Genomic DNA, 17,031 nt, shown 5'->3' on the forward strand with positions numbered 1-17,031 from the left:
TGGAGTTTCAGCTTCAACATCAGACCTTCCAGTGAACACCCAGGACTGATCTCCTTTAGGATGGATTGATTGGATCTCCTTGCAGTGCAAGGGACTCTCAAGAGTCTTCTCCAACACCACACTTCAAAAGCATCAATTCTGTGGTGCTCAGCTTTCTTCACCGTCCAACTCTCACATCCATACGTGACCACTGGAAAAACCATAGCCTTGACTAGATGGACTTTGGTTGGCAAAGTAATGTCTCTGCCTTTAAATATGCTATCTAGGTTGGCCATAACCTTCCTTCCAAGGAGTAAGCGTCTTTTAATTTCATGGCTGCAATCACCATCAGCAGTGATTCTGGAGCCCAAAAAAATAAAGTCTGACACTGTTTCCACTGTTTCCCCATCTATTTGCCATGAAGTGATGGGACCAGATGCCATGATCTTAGTTTTCTGAACGTTGAGCTTTAAGCCAACTTTTTCACTCTCCTCTTTCACCTTCATCAAGAGGCTCTTTAGTTCTTCTTCACTTTCTGCCATAAGGGTGGTGTCATCCGCATATCTGAGGTTATTGATATTTCTCCCGGCAATCTTGATTCCAGCTTGTGTTTCTTCCATCCCAGCATTTCTCATGATGTACTCTGCATATAAGTTAAATAAGTAGGGTGACAATATACAGCCTTGATGTACTCCTTTTCCTATTTGGAACCAGTCTGTTGTTCTATGTCCAGTTCTAACTGTTGCTTCCTGACCTGCATACAGGTTTCTCAAGAGACAGGTCAGATGGTCTGGTATTCCCATCTCTTGAAGAATTTTCCACAGTTTATTGTGATCCACACAGTCAAAGGCTTTGGCATAGTCAATAAAGCAGGAATAGATGTTTTTCTGGAACTCTCTTGCTTTTTCGATGATCCAGCAGATATTGGCAATTTGATCTCTGGTTCCTCTGCCTTTTCTAAAACCAGCTTGAACATCTGGAAGACAATAGTAGTTGATAGCATAAACAATAGAGAAAAGCTCTCCCATTAGAGAAAAATAAATGTGTTAGGCCTGACAGCAAAGCCCACATCAGAGGTATGTTGTTAAATTATCGAGAAATATCTCACATTGGCTCCTGTATAGAAGAAGGGAAGTGGAGACAGATAAATATACATTAAGATGTTCTTAAGTCTGTATTTTCACAAATAGTTCAAACAGGCTTATTTAAGAGCCTATTTTGAGCTAGATTTCTAGCTAAAAGTAAAAGTGTCTAAATGAGAACAATATACCCATTTTGCTCAGCACCAAAACCCTCTATAATTTGCCAGAGACATAATAGAACTGTTGTACAGACAAAACCAAAGCCTGTAAAAATCTGTTTACCACTGGCCTAATAATAAGTCATCCCCTCTTAAGTCTTTTCGCTTGCAATTGATTTCTGGAGGTTGGAAACAAGTTTGTGACTCAGGAGTTTAAAGTCTGTAGGGTGAACTTGCTGCCTCAGTGTCATGCTGTGTTGTAGGTAGCTATGGACTTGAAGGAAACAGAAGGAAACCTGGGCTCATTAAAGGGTTTGGGAATGAGGTCAGATAAGCAATATGAATAAGGAGGACATAAACATAAGAGGGTCACATCACGTTGACCTGTGAAATGAGTGTCAATTGTCAGACATCAGAGGGTTGGTGGAGAACTAGAAATCTGAATCAGATACACTGCATCAGCCAGAAAGAAAGAGTGAAGTTATTAAGGCAACCCCAGGAAGTTTTCTACTCTGACTGGTGAGCCTAGCCTAAAAGCTTGGCCTTGAAGGACACAGTTTATATCTAAACCACAAACTGCTGGATGGATTAAAATAAAGCACCTCCAGATACAGACTTTAGGTTGTCTAATAGTGGTGATACTTTGTGAGTTAGTATTTCTTCTCCTTTGTTTTTCATACCACCCCCTCACCTGCCTAACCTCCTTGCCATGAACTTTGAATGCCTCTTTTGTTTTTTCTAGTGCTTGCTGTTGATTCTCTCTGGCATACAACAAAGTAATAACTATCCTTTCCTTAGAACAAGCTATGGACTAGACAGTATGCAGGGAGTTCTACCTACATTATAATTCTCGCAACAATTCTGCAAAATGGCTGTAATTACCCCTATTTTATAGAAGGAAATGGAGACTCAAAATGTTATACCTTAAAACAGATTCAAACAACTGGATCCTGCCTTCTCCTGCTCTTGTATTAAGGGACCCAGCTTACTTAGGGTGCCTCTGCTTGCTCTGAGCCTTGACACTTGCCAGGCACATCCCCTTGATTACTGTAGTCAAAATGCCACCTTTCCCAGCAAGATATTCTACACCTCCCTGCTTGGTCAGGGCTACTATTGCTCACAGCAGCTCTTTTATATAGACAATTCTACACCAGAGTCATGCACAGCCCAAGATGAGGGACATTTGACTGCTTTTGTGAGTACTGGTCATCCATGGCTCTTTTTCCTGCAGTCACTTCCTGTGCCATTGGGAAACGTTGTCCACTTAGTTTTCAACCTCCCAACTCACTGTCATGTGTATTTTATGTTAAGTAATATGAAAGTTAATATGGAAAGATGGTACAGGAAGTGGTATCAATTGATTGAATTGTAGCAGCATTAAAGCTGCAGAGCATTACTTTTTAATTTAGAAAAGCCCAAAGGACTCCAGGGAAAGGCATGATCCTCAGAGGTCTCAGAGAGACATAGACAGGCATTCAATACTGAGGACACCATTCTCCACCCCCACTAACCTCTGAAGGCCAAGAGAGCAACGTGCTAGAAGCTGAAAACTCTCACCAGGATGACTATGTTTGAGTCAAATGCCTCCCTCCTTCCATCTGGAATGATTTCCTGCCTATTTTGTTTGGAAAGCATCTCATGTCTTTTCACACCATTTAATCTAGAGCGGGTGCTCAACCTGTATTTATTTGCCAGTTGAGTCCTCAGGAATTTTCATCTCAGGATTCCCAAAGGCTAAGCTTTCTAATTTCATGTCACTTGATACCCACTCCTCAAGCTCTGACCCTCGCCAAATTAACGGACACTTTTCCGTGAGAGCTGCACAGTACATCAAACATCATAATAACCATTGGCAAAATTGATCAAAGGAAATAAACAAACATCAAAGCACTGAACACAGCATCTATTTTTTCTGGAAATCAAGAATTCTTTTCAGATGTCATGAAAAAAATCAAGCATACATTTTCTTTATACTGAGGTACAATTACACTTGTAATTTAGCAAATTAATGTTTAAACTGACACGAGAAAACATATGTCAGCTTCATGTGGAAATTATTGTTCTATAAAAGCTTTGTGCTCACATTACTGACCTATGAATACACAATTTTTAAACTGTTGAGGATAAGAGATGCGGTATCAGGATGTATTGAGCTGGTTCAGAATGAGCCAAATATCAGTATGTATAACTTCAATGGTAGCCTGTTTCAGAGAAACTCTTTCTGTGCGTATCAAAGGAAAAGAGACTTGCAAACTGTGATATTTCAAAAAATTAGAGAGTATATTTACATTGATTTAAAAAATTCTCTCCTAAAGAATCCACAAGGTCAACATATTTGTCACATAAATGTAGAATGTGTAAAATATCCTACTGGCAGATAATGAATACACGGAATAAATGCCCTGCTCTTTCATCACTTTATTCCAGTTTCTCTAAAGCCTCTGCAGAGATGCTCTTCTGTCCATCTATGCTACTTCTGAATGAAGAAACACAGTGGCTTCACCCTGGATTATAAGCTCCACAGCATACGTCATAACCATCTTCAAGTCGCAAAATGTTATTAGGAGCTTTTCCACTTTTCACAAGGAAAGCCTGAGCAAGAATAAAAGAATGTGAGGATACATTCTAAGAGCAAGTTCATCTTCAAATATAGATGAGAAACAGAAATTTCTGCCACAAAACCAAAAGTTCCACATGTGACTCTGGAAGGAGCATATTCTGATGAGAATGTGTGGATGCCCTGCCCAGTTTTGTTTTCCTTGATGTATTATTTTCCCTTTCTCTTGGGATCTCTTGCTCTTATTTCTCACAATGGCCTTAGGTGAAGTGAGCAAGGTGGCCAACAGAAGTGCCTGGAGGCAGGATGGGGAACTGTCCACTGTGAATTTGGATACAGGCTGCATATCCAGAAAATGACGAGTTCATTATAGTTCAGGTAACCTCTGTTATGGGAAGACTCAAAAATATGTGACCTCCCTCATTCACAAAGGGATTAAGTTACTTTTGGCACCTTCCCCAGCTCCATACAGAGGAAAAAAAAAATAAGCTTCCTTCCGTATGTTAGAATGTGGAAAGGAGGGACGTCCCTCTTAGTCCAGTGGCTAAGACTCCCTGTTCCCAATGCAGGTGGCCCGGGTTCGATCCCTGGTCAGGGAACTAGATCCTGCATGCCTCGACTAAGACCCAGCATAGCCAAAAAAAAATAAGTAAATATTTAAATATTTTTAAAAAGAACATGGAAAGGAGCTAGGATTTGCATAGGGTAAAGCAGGTAAATTTGAGACATGCCCTACACGTCAGCAGAGTCCTTCCTTCTTGCACGCATGTGTGCTCATGCACCAGCACACACACCCAAGCTAGGCAGAATGAGGCCAGCATAGCAGCAGAGACAGGAAAGAGATCTGGAGCTGGAGAAGTGGCAGAAGGATGGAGGATGCCCAGTCAGCACCGCAGGGAACAAGATGAGAAGAGGGCTTCCCATTTTAAAAGATTATTAAAATATTCTCCAAATGTATTCCTCCATTATTGATTCATAATTAAGGCTATACATAGCATGCATAACAAAACATTAAAATTTATCTGCACTCACATATTGCCAGAGGTTGGAAATTTTCATCTGCCCGCTTTATTAATGAAGTATCAAATCAATCCTTTCCCTCTGGTTGTGTTTTGATGGCAGTGACATTGATTCAGTAGCCAAGATTCTTTTGGTTGCAAATGACAGATCAGGTCAAACTCTATGAAGCCGTTAAAGGGGTTTTACTGGTTTATGAAACCAGGTAGGAAGGACAAGGTTTGGCACGAGTTGATGGCTGAGTGCATTAGGAAATTTTGCAGAGTTGCTCCTTGAGGTGTGCATTTGTGGGCATAAAAAAAAGTACAACTACCAGGGTAACCTGACATTCTGGTTCATAATGTAGCTGCCAGGACATCACTGATCACTGTGTATGACTTTCATCTTGTGTGCTCTATATTCACCACCCATTTGGCTTTCTCCCCCATCCAAATTAAAATTACATGGAATTATAAGAAATAATGAATATGTAAAATATTCACACACAAAAACCATTTCATTTGGGATTTGTGGTAGCAGCAGTAAACTGATACAGCTGCCATCATATGCTTTGTGAAATTATTGTAGTCTCTCTCTGGAATTTCAGCTATGTTGGACCAATTTGTTCCACTCCAGTTTAATATAATGCTATGTTTCTGACTTGGTGTAGATATTTTAAACCACATATTGCAAGCCCTCCTACGCACACACATACCTTTTAAAACACTTATTCATTTCTGAATGATTCCATTAATTAACTGCGAATGGGCTGAAGTTGAAGTGAAAAGGAACATCATAACCATTCAACTATTTATTTCAAGGAAATAAGAAAATAGAAGTGCTTTTATCAAAACAGAGATTTCAGAGGAGAGAGATGAAAGAAAAGCCGATGATCATAAGAGTGCTTGAAACCCATGGGGCGGGGGGCAGAAATGCTGCCCAATTTCAGGGAAGGCTGTGAGCCCTGAGAGCAAAGGGGGCCTGTCCAGTGTCTGCTTCTGGAAGAATATTCTGTGATGGGATACATGTGGTGGGAGGGTGTCACTGTGAGAAACAGAAGGGCAGGGAGAGGAAGGCAAGTTGTAAAATGCTAAAGTCTGGATGGTAACACATTGCTTGTTTCCAGAGACTAAAAACACTGTGTATATCACTGGCATCGGCCTAAAGCCACAGGCAATAGGCCACATGACCAGGAATGTCTGTTGTATCCAGGTAGAGAAGAATATTTTATGCTCTAACAGAAGTATCTTTCTTCCCCTTTAGAATACCTATTAGTCATTCTGGAACATTTCAAGGATACAGAAAAGAACAAAAAAAGATCACAAACACCCATGCACCCACCCAAACTGAACAAATGTTATGAATCCTTAGGCTGTTTGCCTCAGATCCTTGTTGGGGTACAATAGCAGAGACCCAGAGCCTGCTTGTTGGTCCATAATCTCTCTTCTTGCCTTTTTCTTTGATATCAGAACCCCGATATAGCTGTGCACAGAGCTTCCCAGAAGTAACAGCTGTGTAGCCTAGCCTTTTCCAGTCACTGTGAGACAAGGTGACTAAGTCATAGCCAACGGGATGTGAGGGAAGGGGCACCCCATCCACCATCCTCTTTACTTTATATTTCATAGTAACTGTGAGACATAAACTTCTGTTGTTTATAAGCCACCCAGTCTACACCATTCTGCAATAACAGCCCAAACAAATGAAGACAGTTTTGGACACGTTGATTTTGAGATGTCTAATTGACGTCCAGTGGGAGCTGCTCGGCAAGCAGCTGGTTACATGTATTGGGGGTAAAACGCAGGGATGCAGTAGGAGATCGAAATCTGGGAGTCATTAGAGTATAGGTGGCATGGAAAGTCACGATCCTGGTTGAGAGGACAGAAGAAAGCATTGCAAATTGAAAAGAGAAGACACATAAGGACCTACTCTGAACTAGGCACTAATCCAGACATGTGGAATATATCAATGAACAAAACAGATAAAGATCCTTGCCCTCCTCTGATTTATCTTCTGGCAGCATGAGATACACATTCAATCAGAGACATAATGAATAATTATACAGTAACTTAGACAGTTTTTTTGTTTGGTAGTTTGTGCGGTAGTTTGAGCTACCACACAATTACACTTATCTCACACGCTACTAAAGTAATGCTCAAAATTCTCTAAGTCAGGCTTCAGCAATATGTGAACCGTGAATTTCCAGATGTTCAAGCTGGATTTAGAAAAGGCAGAAAAACCAGAGATCAAATTGCCAACATCCTCTGGATCATCGAAAAAGCAAAGGAGCTCCAGAAAAACATCTATTTATGCTTTATTGACTATGCCAAAGTCTTTGACTGTGTGGATCACAATAAACTGTGGAAAATTCTGAAAGAGATGGGAATACCAGACCACCTGACCCGCCTCTTGAGAAACCTGTATGCAGGTCAGGAAGCAACGGTTAGAACTGGGCATGGAACAACAGACTGGTTCCAAATAGGGAAAGGAGTACATCAAGGCTGTATATTGTCACCCTGCTTATTTAACTTATATGCAGAGTACATCATGAGAAATGCTGGGCTGGAGGAAGCACAAGTTGGAATCAAGACTGCTGGGAGAAATATCAATAATCTCAGATATGCAGATGACATCACCTTTATGGCAGAAAGTGAAGAACTAAAGAGCCTCTTGATGAAAGTGAAAGAGAAGAGTGAAAAACTTGGCTTAAAGCTCATCATTCAGAAAACTAAGATCATGGCATCTGGTCCCATCACTTCATGGCAAATAGATGGGGAAACAGTGGAAACAATGGCTGACTTTATTTTCTTGGGCTCCAAAATCACTGCAGATGGTGACTGCAGCCATGAAATTAAAAGACACTTACTCCTTGGAAGGAAAGCTATAACCAACCTAGACAGCATATTAAAAAGCAGAGACATTACTTTGCCAACAAAGGTCCGTCTAGTCAAGGCTATGGTTTTTCCAGTGGTCATGTATGGATGTGAGGGTTGGACTGTAAAGAAAGCTGAGCGCTGCAGAATTGATGCTTTTGAACTGTGGTGTTGGAGAAGACTCTTGAGAGTCCCTTGGACTGCAAGGAGATCCACCAGTCCATCCTAAAGGAGATCAGTCCTGGGTGTTCATTGGAAGGACTGATGTTGAAGCTGAAACTCCAATACTTTGGCCACCTGATGTGAAGAGCTGACTCATTTGAAAAGACCCTGATGCTGGGAAGGACTGAGGGCAGGAGAAGGGGATGACAGAGGATGAGATGGTGGGATGGCATCACCGACTCAATGGACATGAGTTTGGGTAAACTCCGGGAGTTGGTGATGGACAGGGAGGCCTGGTGTGCTGCAGTCCATGGGGTCGCAAAGAGGCAGACACAACTGAGCGACTGTACTGAACTGAACTGAACTTAGTGCTAAGTAATAGAGAAAACATGGAGTGTGATAAGGGGAACAGGAGGTACCTTGGACTGAGGGACAGGTTTCAATTTTCAAAGTGTGGCTAGTGTAGGCCTCAAGGAAAAGGTGGTAATTGACCTGAAAGGCACAGGTGGGCAGTGATGGAAACGTATAGGGAGAAGGCATTCCAGGATGAAGAAACAGCCGGTGTGAAGGCCCTAGTCAGGGAATGAATCTGGCATGATCAGGGGACCGCAAGGAGGCCAGTGTGACTGAAACAGAGCAGATTAACTAAACCTTATTCCCCACTCTCCATCCACCCAACACACCTTGCACCCCAACACACTGCTGCCCTCTCTCTCCTCCTCACTCTTAAAAGCTTAGTGGAGCTATCAGCTGGCATCCTCCATTCCTCTCCACTCACAGGACTTAGACAACCAGCTTCCCCCTTTCCAAACAGCATCTACCTCAGCTCTCTGGGGTCATCCCACCTCCCCAGCCCCACTCATGTCCCAGCACGGTGCCTAGTTCAAGTCCTTTGTTCCAATGTCTGGTTAAAAGGATCCTCACATGCAGAAAGGCCACCCAGGACTTTTGCTTGGTCACCTGACTGGAACAGGCAGGAAGACCTCAGCCTGGCCATGGGAAGGAGGCTGGGAGGTATTCTCAGCTCCTGGAGGTTCAAAGGAGAGGAAGGAATGCCATCAGGAACTCTGGAATGCAGCCCTTAGTGGGGGCTGACAAGAGTGACTCCAGTCCCTGTTACTAGGCACCTATCAGCTATGCCTGTCACCTGTATCAGACACAATTGCTCATGTGACCTGCCTGAGACTCACAGCTTGTGAGTCTGGGAGTTGGGATTTGCATAGGACTCCTAGGCCCGTTCTCTTTACCCCTGTGCTGTGCTCACTGAACCCCAAGTCATCTGTGGGTAAAATGAGGCAATGAGACCAGGCACAGCGTAGGGTCCCATTTACCTCTAACGAGTCATGATTCTGGTCAAAAGACAGTCGACAGAAATGGCTGTTATGCCACTCTTTTCTATCTTGCTTCTTCATAGCTCAGATTCCTTGTAGCTGGTACATTTGTACTAGGTGGAAAGGTGACCTTTCTTGGCAGGTGAGACTTCAAGCCTGCCAGCAGAGATGCAGACAGACATCAGCTATATTCTTCCATCCAGGGAGTTGGGGTAGGACATTGAGCCTGACCTACTTGTGATCCCCATTTGGATTAATTAGCTTTGGAGTGCTCTCCCTATCTACACATTGGCTCTCAAACTACTGGCAACAGGGGTAGGCGGACAACAAGAGAGGCAGGGTTGGTGTATGTTTAACCTCATTACTGGAAAAAGCTAACTGGACTTGACCTTCTTTTACTGGAATAAGCACAAATAGCATGTCTGGTGAGCACATTTCAATAGAAAATGGGCACCACATATTTTTTGAGGGTTCCCTGCTTTGCCGGAGAAGTTAATATTCAATTTCAATCTCAATTTTTGGAAAAATGTGAAACTGAAATTGTTTCTGTAACAAATAAGAAGGTTTTAGGTCTTAGTATACAAAGTCTGACTGTATAAAAATGAGACTGGAACTTGAATGTTCCAATTCAGCAAATCTTTTTCAAGCACCTACTGGATGAAAGACTTTGAGCCAGTCAAAAAAGAGGCTACAGAAATTAATCAGCCTTATTCTCTGACCTGAAGGGACATGGAACAAAACCTTTGTAACCTGAGGATCAAAATTTCTCCACCATTGTGGAAAGAGGGAGAATAAGGAGACGAGTACCCTGATAATGCTGGGGACTCACCCCAAGGGAAGAAAGAGTTGGGGTATCTGGGCTCCATTTGGGGATAGTGGTTCATGGTGGACCTAAACCAGAGAAATCACCAAGGTGGTTTCCAGGAGAACCTATTTATATGTCTTCACAGAGAAATTAAAAAGTTGAATGAGCCAGGGAACCTTTCAGGGACAGTGAGAACTACGGTTATTTAAAGGTTCAAGTTCAGCTGAAATAGCTAAAATACCCTGGCAGAAGGCCATCTTTCCCTTTGGGAATAGAGGGCACAGCTAAAAATTACACAAAAAGGCATTGATTTAGAAGGACTTGAAAACTGTGCTGGCCACCTAGGGGCAGTGGATGTGACACATGGGAGGGGAAGGGCTGTCCCAATGCTGCATAGGTGCCTAGAGTCAAGTGCCATTGTCACTGTCTCCAAGGTTGGTGCAGGCTTCAAACATGCAGATTACTGTCATCATAAATCAATATGGTTAGTGGCACAAGACTAGAGCACAACTATTTTGAGCAATGGTGACACCATCATTGAGCCTCCCAAAGTCAAAGCCTTGTAAAAAACACATGTTTTTATGAAAGCCATTTTTTGTAATAATAATTCATGATTTAATAATGCTTTCTATTAAACAAAGCATGCATTCGTCTTTAATCTTATGCAATCTGTGTAACAACCCCATGATACAATGCAGACAGTACAGAAAATATCAGACTTATAAAGAATTGGCACTCTGCAAGGTTAGCTGACTTGCTCAAACATATTAAGAATAACAAATAGCAGAGCCAGAATTCAGTTCACTTTAACAGACACAGTGTGCGGCTTACTGCGTGACAGGCACAGTGATAAGATGTGCAGAATTAGAAAGAAGAATCAACTACAACATGGTCCTGAGGACTTCATCCACTAATAGAGAAGCAGACATGCAAACGGCCAATGCTAAAGCAGTGTTCTAAATGCTCGGACATCTGAAAACCCTCTGGAAGCACAAAGAGGGGACAACCCAATCCAGATGGTGAGGGGTGTTGGGGAACCCTTCCTGGTGGTGATACCCAAATTGAGTCTTAGAAAGTGATTAGAAGCTAGCCAAGTGAAAATGGGCAACTTATACGACTACAGCTAGTGGTGCAACACAGGATGGCATGAGGAATTACAGTTAAGTATTGCTATGCCAATTTGGCAGTGGGTGGGGGTGGTTATTGTGACACATAGCACAAGTGCAGTAAACAAGACTGAGGAAATGGGAAAGAGCCAAAACCAACGTCCCAGAATGATCCTGGGCTTAAGTATATTTTTAATTTCTCCAAGTGATTCAAACATATAGCCAGGACTGAGTATTCCCAATATAGGCCCTCCCTAGACCATGACTTTAATGCTTAGTGTGCAAAGAAATCATCTGGGTTGTTATACTAATATGCAAGATACTAAAACAGCACACAGACATTGTATGCTACATTCCAAAGTAAGACAATTACACACATATTTTGGAATATTTGGCTAAGAAAGAGACAACTCTGTAAACCCTTGCTTACACTGGACACATGAAAGAGTTGAGAGAGATTAAAGTCACATCTGAGATTTGCAGACTGGGCACTCTAGCCCAAGAATGCAACGTAGATGTTACCTCCTATCCCCAAATCAAGAGAGAGGGGCCTCAAATGCAATACCATGATTTCTATATGAGCTTCTGGCCTGGCCTCTGATGTCCTCTTGAAAAAGTTATAGGTAACAGATAGGATGTCTAAAAATGAGACAGCAAAATAAAATGACTACATGAGGGACCTGGGCTCTCATGGTTTGTCAGTGGAAAACAGGAGTGCTTTGTATAGCTCCTATGTAATTCATGCTACAGAGAAGCCAGAATAGTGGCCTGACATCATTTCCAAGTGGAAACCCAGTGTGGCACCCCATTAAAGACAATAATGACCATGATAATCAAGCATGCTTAACCTTCAAAAAAAAAAAAAAAAAAAGAAATCATCTGGGTAGCTTGTTAAAAATGTAAATTGCATAAATACCTCCCACAAGTGGTCGGCTTCCCCAGGCCTGGGATCGAGCTGAGGAATACACATTTCCAACAGATGGCAGATAACTGTGATGTGGGTGGCCGCCCAAGTATGCTGCAGGTGACCCCCAACCACTTTAACATATCCAACTTAAATATACAATCTGCTCAGTTGCTAAGTTGTGTCCAACTCGTTGTGACCCCATGGACTGTCATCCACCAGGTTCAGACTTTGTCCATGGGATTTCCTAGGCAAGAATACTGGAGTAGGTTGCCATTTCCTTCTCCATAAGTAAACATTCAGTTCAGTTCAGTTCAGTCACTTAGTCGTGTCCGGCTCTGTGACCCCATGAACCGCAGCATGCCAGGCCTCCCTGTCCATCACCAACTCCTGGAGTTCACCCAAACCCATGTCAACTGAGTCAGTGATGCTATCCAAACATCTGTCCAAATCTATATTTCCAGTCATGTCTCCTTTTTAGAGGTCAAGACTCATCTAGTGAACCTACTACTAGAGGGTTTCTCTTGGATGCCCCATAGGTACCTCAAATTCCACACCCAAGATTGACCTTGAACAAGTACTTAATATTCTATAATAGATTTCATTATACTCAAGTTAAAATTTAAAACCTTTAAGATGCTCTAACTGGCCCACAATGATCCGGCCCATCAGCACATAGCTTCTGCTGTCAGTGTAATGGACTTCTTTCAGTTTCTTCCAAGTACCCTGTTCTCCCACGTCCTGACCTGTAACATGCTTTTGCTTTGGGCACCATGCTTTTCTGCTTCATTCACATCCATTTTGTAATTTCAATAAATATCACTTCTTCTGGGAAGTCTTCCTAGGTTCTCTCCTATTACTATATAATCCTTTGCATAAAGGTCCTAACAATTGTTACCATTTGCCTAGTGACTGGAAGGAACACCAGGCTAAACTATGAACTCCATTAGGGTGGAGTCCATGTTTGTCTGGTTCATTACAGTATCCTCATTACCTCATACAATGTCTGGCCCATAGAAAGCAATTGCTAAGTATTTTGCACAATGAAGGGATGAAAGAAATGACCTAGTGCAGGCATTTGTGCTAAGGGAAAATACAAAATTCAGATAGAGATTGATATGCACAGATGTTCATCACAGCAGTGTATAGCATAATTTAAAAATAGGAATAAAAAATCCAAATGTTATCCAATAGGAACACAAGTGGATAAATTATGGTATATCCATGGAAAGCAATCTTATGTATGCATTGAAAAGATGTTTGACTTTCTAAATATTCTGCAATAAGTTTCACATGCACTACAATTACTTACGGGAAAAAAAAAAACAAAACAACCCTGGAAATGTTGTTTTAGAAACTACAGAAGGAAGAGGGAATACACTTTCACCTCAAATCCTCTATCATTCAAGGTTTCATCTGGAAGTAGAAGCCACTTTAGTGTGAAGCCCACCCCACACATATCCCCACCCCAGACATGGGAACATATACAAGAATGAAAGGACTGGCATACAATGATCAAGGAAGTCACCACAATCTAACTGGTAACAACAAAGCTGCCGTTCTTAAGTACTTTCCCAGAAGCCCCTCGAGATGCAAGTGGTTCTCAAGAAATCCCCTACTAAGTGGCTTCAAACCCTAGGTCGCTCTACCATGTCCGCCTACAACCGCCTTCTGGAAGTAAGACCATTTCTCTTCTGCATTCCACATTGAGCATGAGTCACCCTCGCTGAAGTACTGTAACCCTGAACCTGTACCTGAGCAAACAGGATTCTATGGGGTCTTCCCAGAATGAGCCCTTCCCTCACATCCTCTGCTGTAGCTCCTCTCATAAGCACCAAGATAATAGTACCTCATGCATATTTCCTGAGTTTTTCAGATGCTAAAAACCACCACCCAATGGAAGAAATTAACTACTTGATGATCACAAGCACATAGCTCCTGACCTTCTGGCACTTACCAACTGATAAAGTTCATCGCACTGTTACATCAATGGCAACCAGAGAATTGTGCACCAGCTGGTCACATACCCTGTGGCCCACTCCTTCACCTGGCCTTTAAAACTGCTTTGCTGGACTCCCCTGGTGGTTCAGTGGCTAAGACTCCGAGTTCCCAATGGAGGGGGCCTGGGTTCAAACCCTGGTCAGGGGACTAGAACTCATATGCCACAAGTACAAGTCAAGAGTTTACAAGCTACAACTAGAGATCTCATATGCCTCAACTAAGACCCAGCACAGTTAAATAAATATGTAACTATTTAAAAATAAATTAAAAATAAAAATGTTTTGCTGAAATCTGTTTAGGAGTTCAGGGGGTTTAGGGGGCATGAGCCACCTGTTTTCTTGCATGGCCCTGCAATAAACTTTTCTCTGCTCGAAACTCGGACATTTCATTACTGTTTGGCCTCACTGTGAGTCAGATAGAGGAATTTGCCTTCACTAGCAAACCCACTGGGGGAGAGAATTCTGGAGCTGGAGTAGTTGTCAGCTTCTGGTTAGAAATGCAAATAGAATGGCAGTAAAGTTGGATAACAACAAACAATTCAGCCCAACACTCAATACAATACAACACTAACGGAAGCATCCAAAACTTGCTGAAGGCATTGTGCATTGGTGGAAAGAAAATCACACTGAGAATATGAAGAGCCAGATTGGGGTCCTAACTCCACACAGCAAGTACTGTGACCTTGGGCAATTTCCTGGATCTCATTTTAGTTTTCTTATATGTGTTCAGTCATGTCCGAAACTTTGCAACTCCATGGACTGTGTAGCCCGCCAGGGTCCTCTGTCCATGGGATTCTTCAGGCAAGAATACTGGAGTGGGGAGTCACTGTCTTCTCCCGGAAATCTTTCCAACCCAGGTCTACTGCATTGCAGGTAGATTCTTTACCATCTGAGTCACCAGGGAAGCCCCATGTGTACCAAGAAGAAATGATAGTCTCTTCCCAGTATCAAATAAGATTTGGTATTTGAAAATTTTAATTGTAAAGCATATGCTAGCTATGCTTATTAACTGCAATTCAACAATGTGTCTCTCATCCTCTGATGGAAGCCATCAAAGGAATAATCTGATATAATAATAATGCAATATGGATTTAAGATGCAATATTTCAAAGCTACTGTTACAAGAAATTGTACTTGTGGTAAATAACCTTCTCTCCATTAAATGTAGGTTGATCACTGTGGCCAACACTGGTACCAAAAGTCTGAGTGTGGACTAAGAAGGGTATTGGAAACTGGCTGAAAAGCAATTTGTAGATCAATAAATGCTTAAGACCCACTGAGAAGACAGTAAAACTTACAGCTCCATGAAATTGGAATTGTTAAATCCCAAACTGTTTGTGAATAAAGATTTTAGAAAATATATTTTGATGTTTTGTAAGTCATTTAATTCATAAAGACAACTATGGTTTTCAAATAGACTACTTGACTGCTTTTCATACCATCACAGCAGAAGGAAGAATCCCAGTTGTATATTTTTTGAAGAACTGAAAAGATTATGAGGAAGCAGCATCCCACAAATCTAAATGAAATGCTTGAAGGGAACATGACCTTACTTACCTCGTTCACCCGGATCGGATTTCTTCCGGACTCTGCTGTGTACCTTCCAGTCTCTCCTCTTCAGAAAGACAATAGCCATTAGTCCTCCCTCCAAAGAAATGGCGAGCTAAATTGTACGTACTACGCAGCAGTCTTTTTTACTCCACTGGAATCAACATTGGGCTTCCCAGGTGGCTCAGTGGCAAAGAATCTGTCTGCCAATGCAGGAGATGCCAGAGAAGGGGGTTCCATACCTGAGTCAGGAATATCCCCTGGAGGAGGAAATAGTAACCTACTCCAGTGTTCTTGCCTGGAGAATTCCACTGGTAGAGAAGCCTGGCAGGCTATAGTTCATGGGGCCGGAAAGAGTCAGACTTGACTGAGCATAAGCATTGTCTACAATTTCATGTTGTGCTTTTACATTTCCTTACTGGTCTCAACAATACTGGGTAGATCTAAAAGATAAAGCAGAACATTTAAAGTTATCCACATTTACCAAAGGAATAACCTTCCTCTTGTCTGTTTTCCCAAGACAACCGCAATAGCTCAGCCAGTTTCCAGAACAGGTCACGTGATTACTCGGCAGTGACTAGAGGCTTAGGACAGGGCTTCTCAAATGTTGTGCATAGAAATCACCTGTGGATCTTGTTAAAATGCACACAGTATCTGGGCTGGGGCTGAGACTCTGCATTTCTAATAAGCTCCAAGGCGACAGAGTTACTGATAGCCAGGACGACATGTCAAGTAACAAGATACCACAGCTGTGTTTCCCGAATTGGCCTTTTGATAACAGCCACCTGGAGCAGTTGTTAAACTACCTAATTCCATCCTCTGGACAGAAATCCTAGTGTTACCTGGGTTTGGTGACTTCCCTGGTAGTCCAGTGACTAAGACTTCGCCCTGCCAATGCAGGAGGCATGGGTTCCATCGTCGGTTGGGATCCTGCATGCCACAACTAAGGTCCAGTGCAGTCAAACACGTAAATATTTTTAAAAGAAAGAAAGAAAATGGGGTTTTCCTCTTGGTGGGTGTCAAGTCAAAAGGTACAACCAAGCCAAAGCACAGAAGAAGGAAGGCTTTCTTACTTGCCACAAGTAAAAACATTTTCACAAAGCAGTGTCTCCTCAACAGCAAAATTTGGGAAGTTTTAAGACAGAGGATGAGATGGTTGGATGGCATCACTGACTCAACGGACATGAGTTTGAGTAAACTCCAGGCGCTGTTGACGGACAGGGAGGCCTGGCGTGCTGCAGTCCATGGAGTCGCAAAGAGTCGGACAGGACTGAGCAATTGAACAGAACTAACTGTGTACACTTTCTTCTGATTGGCTGGTGGTGAGGTAATAGGGTGGGGCTCCAGGAATCCTGCGCGCAGCCTCAAGTTACCATTCTCCACCAGATGGGGTAGATTAGTTCCTGCTGCTGCTGCTGCTAAGTCACTTCAGTCATGTCCGACTCTGTGCGACCCCACAGACGGCAGCCCACCAGGCTCCGCCGTCCCTGGGATTCTCGAGGCAAGAATACTGGAGTGGGTTGCCATTTCCTT

The 17,031-nt window shown here is 42.5% G+C and overlaps 1 protein-coding gene across 1 annotated transcript in view; it reads right to left on the reverse strand.

Moving 5' to 3' along the window:
* The window catches only part of LOC145535846 (RNA polymerase II elongation factor ELL2-like), an 84,849-nt gene extending 68,099 nt beyond the window's left edge, over positions 1-16,750 (reverse strand). The window contains exon 1 of the mRNA XM_081564191.1: positions 15,508-16,750. The gene's annotated coding sequence lies outside the window, so the exon portion shown is untranslated. The remainder of the gene's footprint in view (positions 1-15,507) is intronic.
* Positions 16,751-17,031: the final 281 nt, after the last annotated feature.

Source organism: Giraffa tippelskirchi, chromosome X (genome assembly GCF_054371585.1).
Source record: "Giraffa tippelskirchi isolate mGirTip1 chromosome X, T2T-mGirTip1v1.2.pri, whole genome shotgun sequence".
NCBI lineage: Eukaryota > Metazoa > Chordata > Mammalia > Artiodactyla > Giraffidae > Giraffa > Giraffa tippelskirchi.